Below are 10,042 nucleotides of genomic sequence, written 5' to 3'. Positions count from 1 at the left end.
AAAGGCTGGGATCAGGTGGTGCTTCAAAGAGGCTCCTTCAAGCGTGGACTTAAACTTCGAACAGACAGTAAGAAATACAGCCAATCTTAAGTCTAAATACAGAACCATGGCATGCAGAGACTCCTGCACTACTAAAAGGAATAAATATACCTTGTTAAACTGCCTCCAGCAAAAGGGAAATGAAGAAAGAGGTAAATTGCACATATAGATGTACAATGCCAACTAACTTTATGGATTTCAGAAGGCAAGATTTGTTTGCTTTACCTTAGAGCGTGGGATTCCTTTTATCTAGTTATCCAGTGGATAAATCTTTTGCACAATCTATCTTCTGGGTTATTTTAGTGCATCTTGGTATCATATTTTTATAGTAAACAAGAGGCTATATATTTTAGGGGGGGGGGGGGGGGGGGCTGCTTCTTGTCACTGTTCATCCATTGATGTTTTATGTGAGTTATCACAAACTCAGCAGGACAAGTCAAGATGAAAGATGTGAACTTTGTCCCAACATTATTTGTAAATTCTGTTTGCAACTTGCAGCAGTGTCTCTCACAACAAGTACGAGCACCATGAGATCTTGTCAGGTTCAAATCGAATGATGTCATAGTGCTACAAAATTCTACGCATAACAAGTTTCTTCCCTTTTGACTGCAGCTCTCTGCATTGGGGGATGTGCTTTTTTTTAACTCATCTTAGGTTATCTCATTAAAATTTGTTTCGAAGATGAGTCCTCAGACTGATTCTGACTAAAGGTTTGTTTCTTTAGCCTAGCACATAGGCAGGGACAGTTCTTTGTCTTCATGTGTGTTGTGCTTTCAGCAGCTTCTTGTCTCCCACTAACCTCACCCAACCTCACAGTTAAGCCAGCTTGGATAATGTGTCATGATGTGCATACCTCTGGCATGCCCCACTGCTTTTTCTTTCTTCTTTTTTTTTAAACTGAATTATAGTTGGTGAAAAGAGAGATTTAGTCTTACTTACTGATCATTCATCACACAAAAATGTTCCTGTTCCACTTAAGGTATATTGCCATTATACCTTAGGCTGCCTTCACACTGCAGACTGAAATGACCCAATTCCAATATTTTGTCAAATTGCATTTTTTTTGCTGGGGCTGTTCACACTGCCACACATATGCAATCCGTATGTGTTCTGCAGTCTGAATGGGCAAAGGACCTAAAAGTGTCCCGCATACGCAGTAGAGGGTGCAGTAGCGTCAGTGTTCAGTATTCTGCCAACCGCCATAAAAAGAAATGCTCAGTGTTTGAGTAGTAAACATGGAGGCTAACAGTGGAGCATCGCTTACATATTTGAAGTTGTTGTCTGACTGGAGTAGCATATTTGCAACTTAGTCTTCGTTATAGTGTTGTTATACGTCCCACTTGCACGTAACAGGGTGCAGAATAGCGAGATTTGTCCAGTATCAGTGACATGACCTGAACGTTTGGTCGCATTTGAATCCAATACATATCGGATATGCAAGTGGCCTGCGACCGACTTAAGATCTACGGTACTTAAGCTGTGTACTGTAAATGTTGACCACATAGACTAGTAAAAATATAAATCCAAGTATGGAATTGGTAAAGGTAAAACCATACCAAACCAGGGGTTCCCCATGAAGCTTTGAGGAAGTTTGGACAAACAAATTATTTTGTTGTTCTGTATTACTAAATTAAACTTTTAAATTTAAATTGCTTCATTTTAATTTAAGTTTTCATTTACCTCCCAACTTATTTTGTACGCTTAATACATTCATAGCATAATTACAGACCTTTACATACCTTCTCACCTCCTATTTGTAAACAAAATAGAAGTAAACAATAAGACACAGATTGACGAACATAGTTTAATTTGTCCAGGTAGCTGAATATATCTATCTATTGTGCAGTTAGACTATTATAACAGGTGTCAAATGTAAAGCATGTATGAAAAAGATAAAAAAATATATAAAAACATAAATAAACAAATCAACATAAAACCCTGGGCTGCACAGTGGCGCAGTTGGTAGAGCTGTTGCCTTGCAGCAAGAAGGTCCTGGGTTCGATTCCCGGTCCGGGGTCTTTCTGCATGGGGTTTGCATGTTCTCCCTGTGCATGCTCCGGGTTCTCTCCGGGTTCTCCGGCTTCCTCCCACAGTCCAAAAACATGACTGTCAGGTTAATTGGTCTCTCTAAATTCTCCCTAGGTGTGAGTGTGTGTATGAATGGTTGTGTGTTCTGTATGTCTCTGTGTTGCCCTGCGACAGACTGGCGACCTGTCCAGGGTGAACCCCGCCTCTCGCCCAGAACGTAGCTGGAGAGGCACCAGCAACCCTCCTGACCCCAGTAGGGACAAGGGTGAACAGAAAATGGATGGAACATAAATCCTAATAGACTTTATAATTCTTTTTCTGCTTACAAGTGTTATAGCGCTTTCAGGTTTGTGCTATAAGGGAAAAATCTTAAATTTTTTTTACGTTTTGTCTAGTGAAAAGTTTAACGGAGTAATTTATGCAGCCCTCCTGGTAGATTTTGTTTACATAAATTTAACTTGTTTTTCTGACAGTCTCCTCTGCCTGCTTTATGCCAGCATGATGGGACTCAAAGCGAACATTTGGAGTTAAAACCTTAACTTTTTCTATTTAGGTTTATGTGAAAGACATTACAAGGAATAAGAAGGAGCACAACTCATATTTGAATAGCCTTTTACTTTGAAATTTGGTTACACTCACCTTCTCCATAATAGAATAAAATTAAAATTTGCTAACAGTTGCTACAACGTGGCCATTTAATTTCCTGACTCAATATTGTGTGATATATTTTACATGACATGTTGAAAAGAGAATCCCAGACAGAATACATAAGAAAATCCCAGCATATATAATCCATAAACAGTTAACAGAAGTTTTAACGATCCAAAAGAGACGAAGCATCATATTTTATTTAACAATCAAACATTTCTCAGAGAAACTCAAAAACATGAGAAATTAATATCATGTAGCTTTCCCTTGCCTGATAGGTTTGTCACTAAGGAGATGGCTTATATTGGCCGCATCTCTGTCCAGTCAGATAAGGGTCACAAGTCAGAGTGTGTTTGACCTCAAATCTTCCGCTTTCGGCTGCACAGGTGAAACTGTTGGCTCCTTGAATTAGGTACCTCACACAAGATCCAAGAAGGTCATCATACCTCAGATCCTCATCCCAGATTTCAACTGCCAAAACCTGCTGTGTGTAAACCTGCATGGAAAACAGAAGTCATTATCCTTCAAAGTTAACGAGTGAATATTAAAAGAAGAAATAAAAAAATCCCAATTTATAACACATCTTTATGAAAAACATTAGTTTTCAGCTGTTGTTTTATTTGCATGAGAGACAGTAAAACACCTCTCTACACTCAAAAGACATGACGAAAACAGTACACTAGGACAACACAACACAGAATAACAAGACTACAGGAGTAGAGTCTAGGCTATAATTATGATATATAAATAATGATGTATCATCTACATCATGATCACTGGACGTAAACCTTAAGTGAAGAGAATGGCTATTGTTATTTGGGGCAATATAAGCTGATTTTTGATGACTATGTTAACTGACCTTGCCGAAATTATAATAAACGTTCCAATAGGGATCATCTGAATTGATAACATCAGTTCTGTAGTAGGTGGAACCAAATGACATCTTCACATAGCTGTAAGAAGAATAGGAGTAAGTGATTTAAAAGATTATATAGCATATTTGCAAAAATCTCTAGACAGTTACTATCCAACCTGTCCGTGGTGCCAGCATAATCTCCTTTCAGACCCCAGGCTCTGATGCTGGTAACCTTCAGTGTCCCCTTCAAGACCTGCTGGGGACAGCAGTTCCTGGCCAAGTTAGGGGTGTTCCCTTTACATTCTGGTTCTCTGCGTGAGCTCTCCATGGCATTATCCTCTAAGTATTTTGTAGCAGTAACTTTTATTCCCACTCTTTTGGTTTTAGTTGGGACGAGTAAATGGATTGGTCGAAGGAAAGAGAAAACAACATCTGGGTGATCCTTGAGAGTATGCTGCCAGTTTTTGAAACCCAAGGAGTCATTATGGGTTAGTGAAAACTCCCCTGACTATCCATTGCCTCCAGATATGACTGTATAGTGATGGTGGATGTAAGAGCTGAAGACGGTGGAAAAGCCATGGTTCTGCAGAAACTTGGAGCAAGCACTTGGAACATTTGATAGTTTAAAGTTTCCCAAGCCAACTTCAATACCCGTCGAGACACATGAATGAACCTGTAAGTCAAAAAGGTATGCAAGGTTTTAAAGAAAGCCAGTGATTATTTTTTGCAAAGGATGTGTGATTTCCATACGTCATTTGAAGACATTCCATTCAGTGTGGACAAACAAGTTCTTGCAGCTGTCACTCTTGCCACAGAACCCCCAAGACGAACCTAAAACAAAGTTTGTTATTTTTTGTTAAAATTTTTTATTTTTTATTTATGAATAAACAAACTGAATTTGGCACATGTGTCTTTTAACCTGATGAATGTAGTGAGTGCCATAGGTGTGTAAGAAGTCCTTGTAATGCGAAGAGGTGGAGGAGTTGTAGTGTCTTGGAAGCCTGGCTACATCTTTCAAGAATTCAGAGCTGAAGGGTGGTGCAGTTGACACTCGGTAACTATGCACAAAGAGACAGCCAGCAAATAACTATGTACATAAACCTTATAAAACTTGATTGATATTTAAATTCAGTAGAATAACGCAGCAGTGTTCTCAGTGGACCTGTAATGGCTGAACGTCCTCTTTTGTGTGCTGAATGTGTAGCGGTCCTCTCACATCACATTTGAAGCAAATTTATACAGAGTGGATTGAGTTCCTACAATATCGAGTCTGGCAGATGCATATTTCCTTACATCCAGCCCCATCTGATGTCACAAACACACACACACACGCACGCACACGCACACACACGCACACACACCCACACACACACACACACACACACACACACAAATCTTAAAAGCACCAATCATCAATGTTGTTGTGCCACAGCCTGCTGTAGTCCAAGACTTCACTTCTGTTCAAACCTGGTGTTGACAAAGGTTATGTTAGCAAAGACAATTAGTACTAAAAGGTGTCACATTCTTGCAATTGTGCTAGATCAAAACTTCCAAGACATTGATGCTGTAAGTTTTTAGGTTATGGAAAAAATATATCAACATCAACCTGATAACTTCAGAGGGCAGCTGTTAAAGCGAAAGTGCACATGACTTCAGGTGCTATATCTGCAGCAAGCAACTATTGAGATGTTAGACACACTTTGAACTAGTCCCCAGTCCACCACATGACAACAAAAAGACACACAAAACAAACAACCCTCTAGGCACACACATACCAGCCACGTTTTTGGAACATGAGAGGAAGCGAGAGTACCAGGAGAGAACACACACTTGCACAGGAAAATCAAGTGCAAGATGACAATCCTGACCTCTGCTTGACCATCAACCTTATTCTAAAACCCAAATTTCTTATCAGTATAGAATAGATGACGTGTCTGACCTTCCAGCCCTGACTTTCTTCTGAGACGTAATTGTTAACAAGTGAGCTGTGGAAAAAATTTAAAACAATTACTAGGTGACATGCAAATTGATCTTGGTAGATCCAACTGATCTGTGGTATTAACTTAACCATGTATTTCCTTTGACACCAGTGTGTTGGTATAAAATATTTCAACAGGCTACCTCAGTGTTTGTCTTTAATTTTAGGTTATAAACTAAATAGGTTATAATGTAATGTCATGTGCTGTTGTGTATTTGTGATTCTATTTTTACGATATTCAACAGATTTAAATGTAAGACATTTATAGTGGTAGAAGGTGTACTTCCCATGTTAATAAAATCAAAACTGTGCCTGTGGAAAAAAATATGGCCAAATGCTTTACCTAACAGAAGTGTGGAAACCACCATAGGAATAGGTTTTTGTTTGGCTGAATGCACGCCAGTCTAACGCAGACACAGGCAGCTGAAAATAAAGGTAAGAAAGAAAAAATTTAAGGTAAAAAAAATGTAGAATAGAAGAGAAACAGCCTTTATTGTTCCACTTTGGATATATCGCTTGACACAAACATTTATTACTGTTGAAATAAAATATAAAAATAAGGATTGACAATAATAGTAATATACTGTACAAGAAATATACAAAATCCATCTTTTACTCGTTAAAATTACTTTCTGAAGCTGGTGGTCTTGAAGTCGATTGGAGCAGAGTGTACAGGTACGATTAGGGTTGAGGTATGTCTCCATGTCAATCACGTACGCTCCTTTCCTTTGCATTGTGACCATATCAAAGCCCTCCCCTACCAAGTTGTGACCTGGTACAAAGGGGGCAGCGTCACACTCGTGTTGGTCTCCAACCCGACAGGAGAGAACCTGGGGCTGAACAGTGAGGAGGCTCAGGAGGAGAAAGGCCAAACCCAAACAGGAAAGCATGCCTGAAATCAAAGATTAAAAAATGTAGGGCAAATGGAGGGAAAAGAAAGTGGAAGAAAACTTAATAAAAATCAGACTTAAGAACCTAAAATGATCAAAACTACTTTAAATTAATAATAATGAGAAGAATATGTTGTAATCCGTAATGTGTTTTGTATCTGAGAACAAATGAATTCTATAAATCCAGATACTTTTGGATTTCTGGCCGGCCACACTCGGTAGATTACCAAAATATTCATACTCCTGGCAAAAATACTTTTGTTTAGCCAAGAAGTTTATTTCTTGGTGAGAAACATCTCCCAGTGAAAGACATCTCCCAGAAGGTGATAAAAGAAACAAAAAGGAGTATCAGCCTTGAAAAAAGTTTTTACATTTTATTGGAAAAACAATTTCAATAAATATGTATTCCCTAATTTATAATCAACTGAAAGTACTTCGATGGAATTTAACACACACTACTCATTTTTATTTGTGAAGGAAGAACAGAAAAACTCCAAATAAAAATGGTTGTACTGTGTATAATATCGTTATGAAGACTCAACACTCATTTCTGCAGTTCTGTTATTGTGAGTTTACCCCTCACTTACTCTGGTTTTTTATGTGGTGGCAAAATGACTTGTGTCTGTTCTCACCTATTGACTAATACAATGGCCCTTTGTTTCATAAGATCTTTATACCCCTGGTAAAACCGGTCATGAATTACCAAATTTCAACAGCATTGATGAGGTGGCCTAACTGTATAAAGTATGTTTATGCTTTATCTAATCTTCTGTTGTGGCAACAAATTTCATGCCAGAGCATGTCTAGCTCACAAACTAACCCAATAATCCTCAACATTGCCAATATTCTGTTAAACCACACCCATTAAATAAACATATTGAGCAAACGAACATTTTGATACAGTATATTTTCTGCCTCTTCTTTTCTCTTCATTGTGGCCAAAGCATTAATTTGAGAGGTTTTGAACAAAGATGTAATAGGTAAAAGCATAGTCAGAGAACAAAAGTAGTTGGATCTTCATATATTCTAACATATAAATATTTTTTTATTACATTTAAATTAAATTATAATGTGACGTAGTTATTTATTAAATAGACTTCATAATGTTTTCAAATGACAGTAGAAATCTAAATAAATACATTATTACAAGTAACAGAAATAAGAAAAAATATGGAAATAGATATTAATTAACTTATTGCTTATTAACTTATTACTTAATTAACTTATTAACTTATTGCTTTATTATTCAGGTATTGAGATGTATACCGTTGAGCCCAATATTATTCATATTACTAGCAATTTAATTTTGGCATAATCTTGTTGGGAAATATACATAGATAGATCCATATTATATCATACAAATATCTGCCCAAAATCTTATCTTTGTGCATCCCTACTTTTGGTTGTATTTGCATGTTTCTTCTTACTAGAATTGATCTGAATGTTTTTGAGTGGCTCAGCCAGAGATCCAACTTGGATCTGATAGGGAGTCTGTGGAAGGAGCTCAAGAATCATAAAAAGCTGAAAATGTATGTTATTCATTTGCAAAATTGATCATTTTTGCTGACTTGCTGTATGTTACATTGCTATTAACATGTATAAAAATAAAGCTTGTGTTTACAAAACCTATTTGTTGCAATAAAAACTGTTACTTTCCAAACCAGCTTGGTAACTGCTCTTCCCTTTCATCAACCCTCTGACCAACACCTTTCTGCTGCTGCAGCAACTTCTCATTGAACACCTGTTTTCTTACCTGCCATTTGATGCCTTAAAGACAAAAAAATATTGAAATCCATTATAATAATGTTTTCTGTCTTTCTGTCCCTGTGCATATAAATGGAAGACGAGGCTTGGTGATTACAAATGATGCAAGGCTTCAACATTTTTGAAAAAAAAAAAAAAAAAAAAAATCATTGTCGTCTTCTGTTTGACTTCAAAAACAATTTTAAATAATTCAAACATAATAAAGCACTTACTTGTCAATTTCCTGTAAATCACCAAGAGACGGTGTGCATCCACAAAGGCTCAATCCAACAATTAAAAAAAATCGAAAAGAATTATGCACCTTCCAAGTGTTTCGCACTATTCTAAAGTAGGTTGAATATTGTTGCTCAATCTTCACTGAAAAGGGCAGCATTTGTACAGAAAACAGGATCCGCCTACCTTCCCACTCACACCTGATTTACTTACTTGACATATTGTGTTAATAATTATATCCAATAATTATATTCAATAATTAACTGTATATTATATTTATCCTAAAAGCTATCGGATTTATTAATATCTGGTTCAATTCTAATTAGACTCAGAGCATGAGGACCATATCTACAATTTTCAGTTGAACTTCTCTCAATGTTATTTAAAAAATAAAAATGACCAAAAACAACCAGACAAACAAACAGAAAATGTATTTTATTTTCAAATTCAGAGAATCAGGCGATCGAAACAAAGCAGCATTTCTCTTGAATTGATGGGAACACAAAAGAATAGCAATAACAAAACAAGTGTATGCATGTTTAGTGCAGTTACCTAATTCTCTGCAGTCTCATCTAGAATGACAGTTTTATCCCCTTCCAGGTCACGTGTTACTAAATCGGATTTGGGGAGAGATGATAGAGGAAATTCATCTCTCAAGTGTTCTGACCATAGAGCTCAAAAAGGCATGATGTATTCAATTTGTGTGTCGAGTCCTTATTTTAATCAATAATAGACGTTACACTTGTGCTGTATGTAACAGTTGCAATTTGAAAATAACCGGGATTTGCAAGTTGATTTATGATCAGCCGAACGAAACAAACCTACATATTTCTCTTAATACTCTATGTTCTAACAATAAAGTAACATGTTTACACTAACAGATTGGACAGTACTCTGGGAAAATTATATAACGAGATGCAAACTATGATAAGTTTGCATTAGATTAGCAAATGTTGGGTAAAACACACACAAAATGAGTTTCACAGCCAAGAAGCTGGATTCAAATGCTTTTTAAAATGCTGACATGCTTTCTAAGATGGCAAACAGCTTTAGAATGAATACCACATCCGGTCTTTCAAACATTTAAAGGGGTTAAAATCTTTAAATTACCGGTAATCCCTTTCTTCAAAAGAATGAATCGTGTGAAGTCATATGTTATTTATACATGAGTAAATATCATGATTGTTATAAATTCATTACACCTTTACAGTGACATATTAAATAAGGCAATGAGGAGAAGAATGTTGACAATATTGTAATAAAAGAAAAAGACATTCATACAGAAAACAATAGAGCTATTTCTGGATCAGCCATGCTTCACAATGCATACTCTTTTAACATATGCTATACCAAAGGGGGCATGAATAGCAAAGGTGTATTTGCTATGTACCATAGTATTTATGTAAGGAAACTTATAAAATACTTTTTCAGAAATAGGCTCTCTAATCAGCCCTGCGACAGATTGCTGACCTGTCCAGGGTGTACCCTGCCTCTCGCCCGGAACATTAGCTGGAGATAGGCACCAGCATCCCTCCCAACCCCACTAGGGACAAGGGTGTAAGAAAATGGATGGATAGATGAAGGCTCTCTAATCAATAAATTACTTGGCTTTAAAGGCAACTGGAC

At 36.9% G+C, this 10,042-nt stretch overlaps 1 pseudogene; it reads right to left on the bottom strand.

The window, feature by feature from the left end:
* Window positions 1-2,634: 2,634 nt before the first annotated feature.
* LOC122836696 lies at window positions 2,635-6,021 on the bottom strand (annotated as a pseudogene).
* Between the last annotated feature and the right edge of the window lie 4,021 nt (window positions 6,022-10,042).

Source organism: Gambusia affinis, linkage group LG09 (genome assembly GCF_019740435.1).
Source record: "Gambusia affinis linkage group LG09, SWU_Gaff_1.0, whole genome shotgun sequence".
Classification (NCBI taxonomy): Eukaryota; Metazoa; Chordata; class Actinopteri; order Cyprinodontiformes; family Poeciliidae; genus Gambusia; species Gambusia affinis.
Note: the sequence above shows the minus strand (reverse complement) of the source record. Positions and strands in the feature narration are given on the sequence as shown.